Below are 16,707 nucleotides of genomic sequence, written 5' to 3'. Positions count from 1 at the left end.
TTGGGCGGGCCTTCTGTTGGGGGGGGGAATGGAGGGGAGAAGACTTAGCTGGCTGCCTAATGCTGAACAATGGGAGGTTAGGCACTATGTGAAAATGATGGGGAGGGTGTTTTTCCTTTCCGGTAAGCAGTGCAAGCAAATGGTGAGTCTACTCACAAGCAAGTACTACTGAATTCAATGAGGCTTACTCCCAGGAAAGTAGAAGTTAAGTTTAGTTGAACTCAGTGGGGCTTATGCATGTGCGGATTCCACTTAGATCTCTGAGTGGGGAAGAAGAGGCAACTTGACTAGTAATTCACTTAAACTACCCTTAAATTAGTTGAAAATATATTAAAGATATTATATGGAAATTTATTTAATATTTTTATTAAATCTACTACTTCTTTACATTTTAAACCCCTCCACCACCACAGGGAGGCCCGGCAAGGTTCTCCGCCACCACCAATATAAATCACGACATATCAAGGTATCGTTATATTTAGCTGGTGATATATCGTGATGTTTAAAATCAGAGAGGACAGGCCTTTAGGGACTGTTCTATCAAGACTGACAGAATCAGGGAGCTGAAAGAGATCCTAAGTTTTTGTTTCTATTTATTTTAGGAGGCCTTTTAGGGCAAAGCTCTCTCAAGGCAACTTACACTGAACAAACAAAATGCATTTCAGTTAAAAAACAACCACCACCTTAATCTGGACAAGAGAATCTCAAACTGCGGTTTGAAAGTTCCATTCAGGCAGTCAACAGAATGGTTAAGCAACAGCTGAAAATATTTGTACCTGACTGATGACCACATTGTCCCTGATGGTGCTGACCGAGGCTGTTTTAACCAGGGTCAAATTATCAAACAGGCTAACAAGGTCATGGTCTAGGGCTCAACATTTTCATAATACTTGTGTTAGTCTTGACACTGATGCTGGTGCAGAAGAAGACATTATTATTTTATTTTTCTGCACATGTAACTCAGAAGCACATTCATATGGCTATTAAAACCATGAATTACAGGTCTGCTTCATATGCAGAGGAAGAAATGTTTATTAAGTGATCCAGAAGCACTCTCAGCTATTCTCAAGTGGCCCACATTTTTTTTTCCAGAACTGGTCCTCAGTCATAATTGCTTGCCCTGAAAGATCAATAGATGTCTGCAGTGCAATACTTCCGCATGATTCATGCAAACAAGTCAAGCTATGTGTCTCAAGGAAACAATATATACTTGAAGAAACTGGGCCAGCAGGGAGAACAGGGAGCACACAGTTTTCAGAACTTTGAAAATAAAACTTAAAAGCAAATGGCTTACAAAACAATGGGACCTTATGAAGATATGAAGGTGAATTTCAGACTGATCCATCTAGCCCAGAATTGTCTACTCTGACAGTGGCTCTCTGGCAGAGATTTCTCCCATCACTTGCTACCTGTACATTTAAAATGGAGGTGCCAGGAAGCCACTTTGCAACCTTCTTCATCTAAAACAGGTGGCTCTAACCACTGACCTTCCAGCCCTTTTCTCCATATTGGGGGTAGAAAGCAGAAGCATCATGGTGTTTGCAATATTTAAATTTCTTAGCGGCTGTTTTGAGTTTTACCATCCTTGAGAGGTATAGCAAAGGGGCAATGTGTTGCCAAGTGACTGAAAAATAATAATACTAAAATCCTAAAACTGGCACAAAATGCCATGGACCTGGGTAGGATACCCAACAGATGCCTGAGGCACCCAGACCATCACATTCCAGACTGGGCTAATAATTGTACCTGAAGTGCTAGCACAGGGGTCAGCAAACTTTTCCAGCCATGGGCCGGTCCACTGTCCCTCAGACCTTGTGGGGGGCCGGACTATATTTTTTTTTGGGGGGGTGAACAGATTCCTATGCCCCACAAATAACCCAGAGATGCATTTTAAATAAAAAGACACATTCTACTAATGCAAAAACACACTGATTCCTGGACTGTCTGCGGGCTGGATTGAGAAGGCAATTGGGCCAGATCTGGCCCCCAGGCCTTAGTTTCCCTACTCATGTACTAGAAGGGGAAAGCTGCAAATTGTGAAGAAAAGACAGCATTTTCAGTGCCTAGGGGAAAAACTACATACCTCCTCAATCGAAACTGATACCTCAACGGAAAACCATCTGTTTGCCCCTTACACCCATAAACAAATGAAAAAAAATTGCGCACTGAGATTTGTTTTAGGTGGGATTCCTCCTTGTGTCAAGTTACTGGGCTTGATGACCCATATACTCCCTTCCAACCCTAGGATATTACTGGCCTTAAAAGACAATGTTATGAGCTATCCCCTCACATCCGAAAACAGTGTCACTTCTGTAAATGCTATTGGGCCAAACAGCATCAAAAAGAGATGTTTACAATTCCAAATGCTGCCAGCTAGAGCAGCTGCTTCACTAAAGTCCGGGGCTCAAGCTTCAGAAGGGGAAAGGTATTTTTGCTATCTCCCGTGATGAGAGGCCAACGAAACCTTAATCCGACTGGGAGATTCCAGGTTAAACCTGCCCTTAATCTCTAACATAAGAACAAATCACTCTGGATAAAGCAGCATCTGTCTGCACACATACACTTAAAAATGTGTCATTTTGCAAATACTGACAGAAGGCAAAGATCCCAGCGTTTCCGAATATTTAATAAGTGCAAGACGGGAGGAGCATTCTAGGTTCAAACAAACTTGGAAGGCCTTCTGTCTCAGCTATGACAAATGTTTTCTGTATCATGCAACTCTTAAAAAACAACAGAGCAAGTGCAAGTTGAACACTCTTTTAAAAAACCAGCAACACTTGATGCAGACAATGTAAACCCCCGTAAGGTCACACTAACGGGCTAGTGCTTGTGCAAGTTCAAAGCTATCTGGCTTTTGCGTAGGAGGTCTGGGAAACAGTGCGAGAGAGCTGGGAAAATCCCAGGCACCTTGCTTCCTTGATGTTTGATGTCAGTGTAAAGAAATGTGTAAAACCTATCCAGACTGTGGAGGAGCACCAGCTCCTAAAATAAAATGAAAAGCAACATGCAGGGAACAAAAACATATTTTCCAGACCTGCAGCAGAATCTTTTACCCTGATAGCCCCATGACTGTGAAATTCATTGCTGAGCAGCTGACCTCCACTAAGCTAGTCCACTGCAGGTCGTAAGAAGGTTTTCAAATATTTGTTTTATATGACAAATGCATGTGGGATGGGAATTTTTTAAAATTTTATTTTATGGCTACTAGTTGAACAAGATGCTCAGCGATGAGCATCCCATTTCCTACAGTGGCTCACTGGATGCCTCTGGGAAGGCCCGCAAGCACAACCTGATCAAAGAAAACCTGCTTGCCATATAGGCAGGTAACCACCAAAAAAATAGTTCCTAGACCAAGCCTCTGCAACATGAGACCAAGGGTTCATTGGGGCCATCTCTCTGACAGTTTGTGACTCTCGGGGAACATTACAAATATCCATCATTTGTGGTCCTTTCTCACCTCTCTGAGAGCCGCTAAAGCCTGCTTCCTCGCAGTATGGAAGTGTTGTTCCTTCATATGCCAAAAGCATACTGCGTCAAGTCCCAGTCCATGTGGAAAAGGCTTATAGTAACTCCTAACCACTTCAGCCTTGACTCAGTTCTAGGATGTTGGCATGGTGAGAAGCTGCATTGCAGGCTCCATTCACAGAGGTGAAGGTCTCTCATGTTACCCTTGGCAGTGAGGGGAGGCGGCCCACATTGCAGGAGTTCCCGTATCAATGGGTGCATCAGTCAGAAATTCAATAAACAGAAGTGAAAAGTGAAGCCCGAAGGTGGAGAGTTGGAGGCATGGAACAATGGAAGGAAGAAATGATCATCCATGTGGCTCCTAAGTAAGCAAACGTCAAGACTGCTGCTAGTTTGCAGAGAGCAAAACAAAGTCACACACACAAAAAAAGGAAACCCCTTTCCCCAGTGGTGTTGTCACCGGGGAGAAAAAAGGATTTGTGGACATTAAATGTTGATAGTAGGGACGTGGGTGGCGCTGTGGGTTAAACCACAGAGCCTAGGACTTGCTGATCAGAAGATCGGCAGTTCGAATCCCCGCAACGGGGTGAGCTCCCGTTGCTCGGTCCCTGCTCCTGCCAACCTAGCAGTTCGAAAGCACGTCAAAGTGCAAGTAGATAAATAGGTACCGCTCCGGCAGGAAGGTAAACGGTGTTTCCGTGTGCTGCTCTGGTTCGCCAGAAGCGGCTTAGTCATGCTGACCACAAGCTGTACACCGGCTCCCTCGGCCAATAAAGCGAGATGAGCGCCGCATCCCCAGAGTCGGTCACGACTGGACCTAATGGTCAAGGATCCCTTTACCTTTACCTTAAATGTTGATAGTAAAAGCAGTTAGGACATATAACATGTGTACATAAAATATTCTTTTCTTGCATATAGAAAAGAAATCACTAGATCGGTGTGTGATTCAGCCTTTTTTAACCCAGCAGGGAGGGAGCAGCTTGCAAGTTTTTTCTCAGTCCTCTGGATCCCAGCAAGGAAACATGACTGTTTCAGCCCACGTTGCTGCCCCCCCCCCCCGCCACACTGACAGGAATTGTTGCACAATCAGTACACGGCTTGTATAGTCTGCAGGGCAGCATCCTGCTTTGAGTGTGGGAGTGTCCTGGCGAGGGGGGTGGGCAGAAAGGTATGTGGCTTTCCACAGGGACACTTTTCCTATCCTCGCAGTTATGTTAGCACAACTGCTGGGTAAATGGGACTCCTTTGGCACCGTTCCACCCACAACAAAAATCAGTTTGCAACAAATGCACTTTCAGCGACTGGGGGGAGAAAAGAGTTAACTTAGGTAGGGTTCTGAAGGGGAGGGAACAGCAGTTAAAGTCATCGAAAACACCCTTGTGTTGTCCTCTTTCAAGCCCTCTTGGTTTCTTGTGCAAAGAGGAAAGGAGAGCCAGGAAGACAGGACTGTCACAATCCGCGACACCCAAAACAAATGGTGACCTTTGATGCCACCTGAAAGCACGCCTCGCCGTTCTCATGAGCACAAAAGGACTGCTGATGATGAAGGGACGCAAAAGGAGAACATAATGAGCGCAGCCGGAGCCTGCAGCCTGAGACGTCACCAAACACGCAAGCTTGGCAGTCAGGGAAGGTCACAGCTTTATTTAATTTTCAAAAACAGCACAGCTATTCTGAATTGGTTTGGAGCATACTGCTTGTTTGTGTAAGATACAAAAATAGGCAAACATTTCATTGGCTTTCCGTATGCCATTCAACAGATAGCACTGGGCAAGCATGAAAAACACCCAGCTCTTCAAATCAACAATAGGGTGCTAAACATGAAAGTAATGTACAGTTTTTTAAATGGAGCAAATGCTCCCTACCATCCAAGACATCACAAGAGTTCACCTAAAGCAACTTTGCTACTAACAAGCATGAATGTGAGAATGTTGAGAGAGAGAGAGAGAGAGAGAGAGAGAGAGAGAGAGAGAGAGAGAGGAGAAAAAGAGTGTCTGCCAAACTTACCGACAATTGTATGAGGCAAGACCAATCCGTGACCATGTTACAGCAAGATTACAACATTGCAGAGTGGGAAACTGTTATCATTGAGTTGGGAAACCGACCTACTTTGCCAAAGACACAAACGTCAAAGAGTAGGCTGTACATACAACTGGGGAATATGCACAGCCAAGGTAGCAGATTAAATAGCTCCTTTGGGGTTTTGCAAGCAAACAGAGGGCACTTGCTGTTCCACTGTCTGGGCCAGTCAGATGGGTGAATCCTGTTTTATCAGCAGCTTGAGCCCAGCCATATCATCCAGGAAGTGGTGCTCACAAAGAGCCACCCCCAGCACAGCAGGGAAGAACAGTTAAAGGCAACGCACCTTCTATCAACTAGCAGATGTTCATGCCTGCCTTGGCGCAAGTAACCAAGCTTTTCGTGAAAGCACACCACAATACTTACTCTCTCTTGCTGAGCAGCACTCCCTTAGACACCCTCAAACACACCTGCACACATTTTATTCCCCCCCCCCCGGGGCTATAAATGGATTGGGGGAAAGTGTAGGGAGAGTTGGAAAAGTTAAAGCAGCATAAACTAAATGCCAGTATTGTTAATTTTCAAGGAAACAATTTGAAAAATTGCTTTCCGTAAAACATCATTAATACTGATTAAACAACATTGGAAAAGAGGAAAATCATTCATTCCTGTGTATTCCCACTCAAGAATGTTGTCTTAATGGAAACTTCTGGAGCAAAGGCTCCAAGTGTCTGGTTTTCTCATTATTTTCCTTTTCCCGCATTTGGTTTCAACACAATACATTACTCAGGCCATCTCTGGAGGCAACTAAAAATCACAAGGAATTACTGCCCAGCTCGGAAGCCACAGAGTCAAATGAATATTTCTGTACTGAGCAGAACTCAGTTACAAAAAAATACCCTCCCACCCACGCTATGACGATGGTAGTCAAGCCCCGGACATGGAAGTGAAAAATTTCCTGATAAAAACCGTTCAAGTTTTGTTATTACATGAAGACACACACATGGGAAATCCCTGGCATACACAAATACTTCACTGCTCATTTACAGCAAATGCAATTGACCTCTGCCTGGAGAACTGTTAAGGGCAAAACTTGGGTTCTCTGCACACAAAACCTTTATCATGGAGAGAAGTCACAACAAGGTGTGGATGATCGTGCACAGCGTACATACTGGAAGCTTACTACCATTGGGCAGAGAGATACGACCACCTTAGGCAGCTGATTCGGTGTGTCAAAAAGGGGCAGCAAATTACCGTATTTTTCGCTCTATAAGACGCACCAGACCACAAGACGCACCTAGTTTTTGGAGGAGGAAAACAAGAAAAAAAAAATTCTGAATCTCAGAAGCCAGAAAAGCAAGAGGGATCGCTGCGCAGTGAAAGTAGCAATCCCTCTTGCTGTTCTGGCTTCTGGGATAGCTGTGCAGCCTGCATTTGCTCCATAAGACGCACACACATTTCCCCTTACTTTTTAGGGGGGGGAAAGTGAGTCTTATAGAGCAAAAAATACGGTATTAGACTCATAGAATCATAGCACTGTAAAGTTGGAAGAGACCAAGAGATTATCCGGTCCAACCCCCAGCAACCCAGGAACCTTTAATTGCCATGTATCAGGAGTGAAACACCTTTGGCCCTCCAAACGTTGCTGGACTCCCAACTCCTAATCACCCTTGACAACTGGTCTTGCTGACTGGGACTGAAGATCCACATCTGAAGATCCACAGGTTCCCCACTCTTGCTGCGTTTTTACTGCCAATGAGGTGGAAGAGGCACTTGTGGGATCTGCTACCTCAGGTGCCAAAATAACTCAGCTGCCCTTGGCTCCTATATACCTTGGCTGGGGGTGTGGGAGAACCATTTCCTACTCCAGCTAAGACAACAAAGTTTCTTGGTGAGTATTACTGGAGCAAGGGTTAATTTGATCAGATGCAGGAAAGTCATACAGGCAGCCCTTCCCTAATTTATGTATGATCGATCGTGTACACATGCACCACTCTGATCCCAAGAGTGATCCAGAAATGTCATAAAGTCATCACTGAAACGTCACTAAAAGGGCAGGACGGGGACAGAACAGGGTGTTTGCAAGCCTTTTCAATTACATGCAATTTCACTGACACGCGTGGTGCCTCTGGGCATAACTCCCGCGCGTAAACAGGGGGATGCCTGTATCTGGATAGAAATGATAGCAAGGGCAAATCATGTAAAAGCCACAGAGTGGGTAGTAGAGAGACTTTCTGAGGAGCAACTTTCAAGAAAATACACAGAAATCCATCTGTGTAGACAAGACTAAGATCTGGAAAGTGGCAGGCCAGAGGCCCAAATCAACATTCCTGTACTCTGCCTTCTTTCCATATTGCCCTATCAGTTTGCTACTGTTCACACTGTAGCTGAGCAATGTGTTTTTGAAGCTTCAAGTATTAGCCAGAGTAGATTCTTCTAACAAAAACAGTACCAAGCAGGAATGGAACAACTTCTCACGCGTCTGGATTTCTGAGCTTGTCTGCCCCACGCTCTTAAAACCACACACAACTGAAATTTAACTCACTGGCACCCACACATGGGATATATATATACATACACACACACACACACACACAGAGAGAGAGAGAGAGAGAGAGAGAGAGAGAGAGAGAGAGAGACATCAGTGCGATTCCCACACTTCTAATACATTTCCTTCACATCATACCATTTACAAACGGTAATTAAAGTTGAAACCAAATATCATTTTCCTGGCAGTAAAGCTCCAGTGAATTCAACGGAGCTTACATCCAAGTAGACAGACATAGGATTTCACTGTGCATAAGAAAGGAGTATCTGTGGCCCTCCATACGTTGTTGGAATCACTCCCATCAGCTCCAGCCAGCACAGACAATGGTTTGGGAGTTGGTGGGAGCTGCAGATCCAACATCTGGAAGGCCACGGGTCCTCCATCCCTGAATTAAGATAGTATACTAGTAAAGGAAAACAATAAATCAGGGGCACACCACTGAGACTACCTATATGGTGGGAAACCCCATACAAATGAGGTCACAAACTACAGAAGTCCTGGGGAACCTGGGGCCCTCCGGATGTTCCTAAACTACAACTTCCAATACCCTTGACCATTGACTATATTGGCTGAAGCTGGCTGAAAGGAGTTAAGAGTCCAAAAACATAAACAAAGCCACTGTTTCTCCATACTTTATGAACAGGCTCCTCCTTGTTAAAATGAGAAACGAAGCTGATCTCAAGTAGGTACATTTTTAAAGCCTCATATCCACACCCTCTCTAGCAAACTAAAGGGATTGGGCTAAATGCTGTCAAGGTCCAAATTCATTACAATAAGCAGGCACAGAAAATTTGATTAGTTAAACGTTGGTCAGAAGCTGAAGTCATTATTGCATGAAAAACATAGTTGAATATACTGTATATTCAGATAAGGAGGGGGAAAGAAAAAGATTTCTACAACAATTTTTAAAGTATCTGTTTCAGCAGAAGTCTACCAAAGTTTGAAGAAAGATTTATTCTTATTGTTTTATCCTGAAGCCTAAACCAACTAAACGAAGGCTTTTCTGTCTTCAGGCCCTTTGGATGTTTAGTAATGCTTCCCTTCTAAAATGTTTTGCACAGTAGTACAGCTCATAAATCACTTGCAGGAAGTCATTTCCATCCTCAAGGTTAGGGGAGGGGACCTGTGGGTTACAATACAGTGTTGGACTACAACTTCCTTCATCGCTGACCACTGGAAATGATGGCTAGGACTGATGCAGGTTGTACACAGGTGCCCCATCTCTGCTCCAGCTAGTCAGCCTTCCTCCAAGTCCCTGTCTCTCTAAATACCCATGTCTCTAAATACCCATCTAGCCAGCATCCTAGAGTGTTTCCACACACACCCCAGACATACCCTTCCCTTGGTCACCTCAGGTTATTGTTTGCATTTATAACCTTGACAATGAGGCTCATTATCTGACTCATTTCAGCTCTTATACCCTAGTTTCCCTCTCCACCTATCAGCTGTCAAATCTTGAGCTTGTTACTGATAGACTGGTAACTATAAATAGGCAAAAAATGGTCCTTTGTCTGTCTCCTGTCCTGTCACCTACAGGCTTTCTGCCCCGGCCAATGGTTGTGCACTATCATGAGATGTTCACAAACATTCTGACTGTTCAGTGAGTGTCAGAAACAGAATGTTGACAAATAACAAGGCTTGCTGTGGATGGAAGTGAAAAGTTAGCTTGTTTGGGGAAAAGAGATAACGAAGGGCGAAAGGACAGGTGGAACTATGTGCTGTCAGCAGGAAGGAAGGAGACAGAATTCTGGGAAGATATAAGGAGGCCAGAAGCCACACAACTGAAGAAAAAAGAGCAGTAGGCTGAGCAAAAGACATTGAAAACATTTAAAAGTGTGGAGACAGAAGAGTGAGATAAAGAACAGCTAAGCAGGGTGAGGGGCCTAAGCACAAGAGGGGCTCCAAGTTGTTGGCAAAAGGGAAAAGTATAAGGACAAAAAACTTTTAAGATAGGAGCTGTGGAGAAGGGACAAGAAAAAGGCTGAAGATCACATATCAAATGGAAATAACCAACCAAGCGTTCAGCTGCAGGTTTCTAAGGTACTTAGAATTAGTTTCTTTAGCTATTTTAAACCCAGAAGCAAGCTAGGAAATAATGAAAGAAAGTATTAAAATACAAACATAGCATTACCACGTATAGTTTTTTTTATAATGAGAACATTTTTTCAAAGAACATACAATTACAACAGAAAATGCCTATTGCCTTCTCAAGCCAAGTCAAATTGGGCCCCACACTGCGATATAATAATCTGGGAGGCTGTGTTGTTCTACTTCCTACGCAGAGTTTGAACAGGCAAGAACAACAATTCCCTCATCATTTTAACACTCACAGGAGAGCAATAACCATCTTTCCAATGACAGGGAATTTTAAAGTAATGGTCGCTCCCCCTACCTGGAAAACAGAATTATCTATGGCAGGGATGGGGAACCTGTGATTTTCCGTCATACCTGTTGCTCCCATCAGTCCCAGCCAGGGTGGCTGACAGTCAAGAGATAATGGAAGCTGTAGTCATAGAATAATAGAATCCTAGTCCAGCAACCTCTGCAGAGGTACGTGTTCCCCACTCCTGATCTGTGGTCTCCAGAGTCTGGAAAGTAAGGCTCATCCCTGTGGCCACATATGACAGCCTCTGCCAACTGGTGCCCTCTAGTCATTTTGGACCACAACTCCCAGCATTCCAGATCATTGGCCATGCTAGATAAGGCTGATGCAGATTGGGAGTTCAACAACATCTGAAGGGCACCAGATTGGGGAAGGATAATATGATACGTTCCTTTCCCTCCACCACCTTCATGCCTTATGATATATGCCTCTTCTATGCCTTAAGCAGTACCCTCATGTTGGCCCAATAAGTTTCTTCCTTCAGGTAAAACCTTTCCTGAGCAGTGTTAGAAACTGAGACATGAAAGCAAGGAGCACCTTAAACCTAGGTTATGGGAGCAACATGAATACAAAGCTGAAAATGAATGAACTGCAGCTAAAATATTATGTTCATTTTTCACCTGATCTAGTCCTTCCCCTGCCCACCTCCCTAATATTCTTAAAAGGGTCTCTTCTCCAGTCTTCAGGGAGTTGCTGGAAGTGGGGAGGGAGAAAAAGGTCCTCCTTTCCTTCCACTTTGCAGTTTTAATATGAAATCTTAGGCGCAATACTACGCCCAGAGCTCAGAAACTGGTCACACTAATGAAATTCCCTGTTGCAAAATGCGCCTAGAATAATGGGAGTTTGGTGTCACTGTATACTTAACCTGCCTCTGGTAGCAGAAAACATGCTTTGCATTCATAAGAACTAAAGTTCAGAATCCCTGCCATCTCCAGTTAAAGCAGGGATGAGGAGCTTGTGGCCTCCACATGTTGTTGGACTCCCAACTTTCATGGCCAACAGAAAGAGATAAACTGTTGTCCAATAACATCTGGAGAGCTGCAGATTACCTATCTCTGAGTGTGTTTGTTTGTTTCAGTCATTTATATACAATTTTATCATTAAAGGCTCTCTGGAACAAGAGGCGGGGGGGGGGGGAGACTACCAAAGATGCTGGAGAATTGTTGACAGTCAGAGGAAAAAATACTGGACTAGATAATCCAGTGTTCTGGCTCAGTATAAAGCAAGTGGATACATCTCTCAATTTATAATCCCCCCCCAAAAAAACCTTGTGCTGCCCATCAAATGTAGACTGGGAGCTTTCCAAGCAAAAATAATGCTAGTTCTGTGCTCTACGCAGCATCTAAAACATTACAGTCATACCTTGAAAGTCAAATGGAATCTGTTCCAGAAGTCCATTCGAGTTCCAAAATGTTCAGAAACCAAAGTGTGGCTTCTGATTGGCTGCAGGAAGCCTCGTCGGACATTCGACTTCCAAAAATAGTTTGCAAACCGGAATAGTCATTTCCAGGTTTGCAGCGTTTGGGAGCCAAAACATTTGAGAACGAAGCTGTTCAAAAACCAAGGTATGACTGTACTTGTGTTAGAGAACATTGCTAGCTGTTATAGATGTGAGGTATGGGGCCCTCATGTCAGTTCAACACACATACACATACCCCAGATCTGCATAAATTTCAGGGGAATATCCAAATTCTGCACAAAAGCAACCCAAAATCTACAACTTAAATAATTTATGCAAATATGCTCACAGGCCTGTTTGCCTACTTGTTCTCATGGCCACTGAAAAGGGCAAGAAACCATGTAGGGCATCTAAAAGTCTCCAGGACCACAGGAGATTTGAGTCTTTTGAGATTTCACTACTGATCATTACTTTTCAAGTTTATCACTGAGATTTATAGGATGCTGAATTCTGTGTCTAAAACAGATACTATCTAGCAGCAGATGGACTGATGGTGGAAGTACAGCTTTATGCACTTGGCATAACAATAGTAATAATAATAAAAAGGGGGCGGACGTCTGGGGGGAAAAGTCTTTCGCAATCCCACCCACCACTGAACCCAATGCGTTTTGAGTGTATGTGATTTTGGCTCTACGTGCTATCCCCAGAACGTAACCCCAGCGTATGTTGAGAGTCACCTGTACAGAATATACACTACCCAGATCAAAATGAACTATAAGCAGGAAACTCCACAGTGTATCATGTCAAAGGAACTTGAAGTAAATAAAGTAAGTTCTGAAACGAACTTTCCACAATGCCGCAAGCAGTACCATCAACCAGGAGAGACCAAATTCTCCTACTGTCTAGAGATCTGAAGATTTGAGGGGGGAATGGGGAAACCCCTCAAATTTCCCTTGAGGAAAACACCCCCCGCCCCCCAAAAAACCCTGGGAGGAATTTTCCCCATGCACTCACATCTTTACTGCAGCCCATAGATAATGGGTGGTATTTAACTAAGTTTCACTCAGAGTAGACTAAGTTAGGTTCATTCATTTCAATAGGACTACTCTGAGTAAGACGTAGCTGAGTAACACCCACTCTCTCCAGAAATACACAGCAGCACAACTCTACAAGATATAAGCCAACAGTAAGAGAACTGCAAAGCATATCCATCTCTGCCTACGCTATGCATCATAATTCCTTCCATTTCCAAAGTTCAGACTGTGTATCATTTGCTTATGGCACATCCCATGCAAGTTTGGTAAAAACCCCAAGGTTTGCAGAGATACAAAATATTTTTAGGTGGGATAAAACCAAAACTTGACAATTGGCATGAAATGCTGACTGGCTGCTTGGGAGCAGGGAGAATGAAATGGCAGGAATCCTCAACAATAGTACACCAAGCTGCATTTTCTGTTGCTGCCCTGGACTTCTGGAGGAAGGGCAGGATATAAATGGAAAAAATAATAGTAACTGTAAACAGGATTTCTAACCCGCTTTTCACCACAAGGTCCCAGGGCAGGTTAAAACAATACAGTGATACAATTTAAAATGAGATATGAGAATTTAAGTTAAGAAACCAATGCAATTTTAAATAAGAAAATACAGTGAGGGTATGACTTCAACATCCAATGACAGCTATAAGGTGAAGAAAGTGCACACCTCTTTGGGAAGAGAATTCCACAATTTAGTGGCTGTCATAGTGAATGGCCTGATTTCTATTAAATTTTTCAATAATAAAGCAGTTAAGTACCAAACACAAAAGATTTGTTCTATGGAAGACACAAGTGTCTTTCCTTAACAATAACCTAAGACACTCTAGAACACAAACATATAATCAACAGTTAATGTAAAAGGAAAGGAAAAGAACACCCCCCCCCACGTACACACACGAGCAAAAAAACCCAAACTCTGAAAAGGCTCCAAAAGTTAGAGAATGGCTTTAAATATCAAAGTAAGTACCTTGAATTGGGTCAAGGAAAGAAACTGCAAACAATGCACAGAGCTTATGCGAGTTCTAAATGGAACGCCAGCCAGTAAACAGGCTGTTGCATTTTGGATCGGTTGAAGTTTCTGAGTCATCTTTTGCTGCAAGTTCCACTTGTAAATTCCAATCAAATTCAATAAAGATGAATGAGAGAGTGACAAAGAATGTAAAACAACTTTGCAAACTTTAAATCTGAGGGCAAAGCTACACTGCGCAGGGCATCTGCAACTTGATCTCCCAACATTTGCATGTTTACTGAAAAGCAACCACATTCAAGAGGTGTGTGTCAGAATTTCATCAGAGCAGTGGAGCTGTGGGGTATTTAACTCTTCTGTGCTGTTTTCCCAATTTACATTCTTGGCTGCACTCTCAAATCTGGGTTATCTTTAGGATCTGAGGGTGGGTATTTAAATAAGGAAAATGGCACCTGTATAGCTGTATAGATGTTTTGATAACTTTTCGTATCTCTAAATTACAAGCTGCTTAAAGCCCCCTCTTCTGCATAATATTAAAGGGATAGGAGTCCTGGTTTCCATTCTACAGTATCTGGTTACCCTAAAGCAAATATGGGGAACCTGTGGTCTTCTAGATGTTGTTGGACTCCCAACTCCCATTAGCCCCAGCAAGCATGGCCAGAATGGAAGTTGAAGTCCATCACTATCTAAAGAGCCACATGTTCCCCACTCCTGCTCTAAAGGAAGACGCAAAACAACAGCCATGTGTTGCTTTAAAAAAAAGAGGTCTCATTGTTGAAGGCTGCAGTTAAAGGGGTGGCCCTAGCTTTGAAATTGTTGAACTAAGCTATTGGTTTTCAAACTGTGTTGTAGAAAAGCTTTAGAAGGGTTTCTCAGTGGAGGACGATGTAAAAACAGCTCCACCAAAGTAGAAGGGTTGGCAAGCCACTGAGCTGGGTGTCTGACAGCAGCACTACCACTGTTACTGCTAGGGACAATGTATGCAAGTTGCATCCCACACTCTGTTTCTCGAAACACAGTCTTCACCCTGCTTTATTCCTGGACTAAACTTATAGCTTGTACAGCTGACTACAAAATCATACACAACCCCAGTTTGGTGTAGTGGAAGACCAGGGTTCAAATAAGCACATAATTCTGTGGGGAGGGCAAATTTCTGGTTTTAATTCTAAAACGTAAGGACATTTTCAGTTTGCTCTACCCTAACTGAAAAGTATGGGGAACACACTTTTTTTTAACAGAGAAGTTTTGTAAATATGTTTAGGGGCTGTATGTGAGCAGAGAGATCTCTAGCTAAAAGCCAAGACTAAAGCTTCCCACCCGAAGACCAGGTTTTTGCAGCACTATTCCTTTTATTATTCATCCCTCATAAAATACCCCACTACGCTTTATGTTCTGACTCTCCTCCCTGGCTGGCATCTCCACTTGCAAGAATACCAGCTTCCTCTCCTCACATAAACTCCTTGGGAAATACAACACACCTGATGAGATTGGCAGAAACTGTTATGAAGGATAGAAATGGAGATACATGGAGGATGGCCATTCCATGTTAGAAGCCATACAGTATGCTCTCTGAAAGAGAAAACTGTCACATGAAACAGATAGGTATGTATGTATTGATTTGAGAGACCAAAACACGTCTAGCACCTGTTTCCAGCCTGCAAGTCCCCCAAATCATTTGCTGAGTTTTTGTACAATGTCAGAGAACACTACGGACAGACAATTTAGCAAACAATGTTTTTCTATCATGGCATTTCATGGTATTAAGCAACATAAGGAGCAATCTTTCTCTGCTATATAATACTTGGTAAATGTTGGGAGCCATATCACCCCCTACAGCTGCTATATATAAGTTTTTAAAAAGATTCATGCAATGCCAAACTATGTCTTTATCACTGTGTGCAATTTGCCCTTGAGACTTCGAAATTCTTTTTCCAAGTGTTGTTTATATATTTTGAAATACTTAAAATATGTTTAATTCTGTGACACATCTTTAAATAATCTCTTTTAGTTCTATGTGTTTTGTGTAAGAACGCTTTTTAATACATAAATAATACTCCTACTCACATTATTTGCAGGTTGTTTACTGCTGGAATATCCTGGGCAAAAACTAAAAAGGATCAGGAAAGAAAAGTCTTACTTCTGTCCATAATTAGAGGTTCCAAATTTAACCCCATAATAGTCAGATCTGAGGGTTCTTTTAGTTATATCTCAGAAGTCATAGTTCTGTGTGAGTTGTATGACAAGGGGCTGGGGTGAAATGTGTTCAATCCCTACGTGATTAATCTTGATTTTAAGGTGTGATGTTACACTCAATAGGCAGTTTCACAGGATTAAAAGCTACACAACAATGGGCTTTACAGACAGAAACTTTGTAAAAAGTTTGTTGTTTTTTTTCTGACAGAGACAGAACCACTCCAAAGAGAGTGGTTTTTACTGACCTCTTTGAAACAACACAATTATCAGTGTGAATAAAGTTTTAAGACTGTAAGAACAAATAATCTACCTACTTCCCTAAACTTCCCCAATAAATAGTGATAAAACACGGTAGCAATGCATGGAGGGGCAGGCCTTCCACTCCATGGCAACAGAACAGAACTAGTCCGTAACTAAGGGCAGAGCAACAGCAACCACAGAATAAGACAAAGCCAGCCACAGTTGTATGTGCTGCTGCACATAAGAAATGGGCAAACTTTCCCACATTCACTGCTCAGTAAGCTGATGGTTTCTATTCACTCATTCTAACTGCTCAGAATGAGAATGCATCTGCAAGGAAGGGAAAATAGTGCAGCTTCTGAGACGGAAAGTTCCAGAACGTAGTGGGTGAGAAGCAGGAACTTTAGGGAAGATCAGATGGAGAAGACCAATGCCCACAGAAAAAGGAGGAAGAGAGAA

General features: G+C 42.9%; 1 protein-coding gene across 6 annotated transcripts in view; it reads right to left on the bottom strand.

The window, feature by feature from the left end:
• The window catches only part of LOC309355092 (signal transducer and activator of transcription 5B), a 69,433-nt gene that overhangs the window by 38,682 nt on the left and 14,044 nt on the right, over positions 1-16,707 (bottom strand). For 2 of the 6 annotated variants that reach the window (XM_081885590.1, XM_081885593.1), the window contains exon 3: positions 15,880-15,922. The exons of the other annotated variants lie outside the window; for them this stretch is intronic. The gene's annotated coding sequence lies outside the window, so the exon portion shown is untranslated. The remainder of the gene's footprint in view (positions 1-15,879; positions 15,923-16,707) is intronic. 6 annotated transcript variants of the gene reach the window in all.

The sequence above is a fragment of the Podarcis melisellensis genome (assembly GCF_964234715.1).
Source record: "Podarcis melisellensis genome assembly, chromosome: 13".
Taxonomy (NCBI): Eukaryota; Metazoa; Chordata; class Lepidosauria; order Squamata; family Lacertidae; genus Podarcis; species Podarcis melisellensis.
Note: the sequence above shows the minus strand (reverse complement) of the source record. Positions and strands in the feature narration are given on the sequence as shown.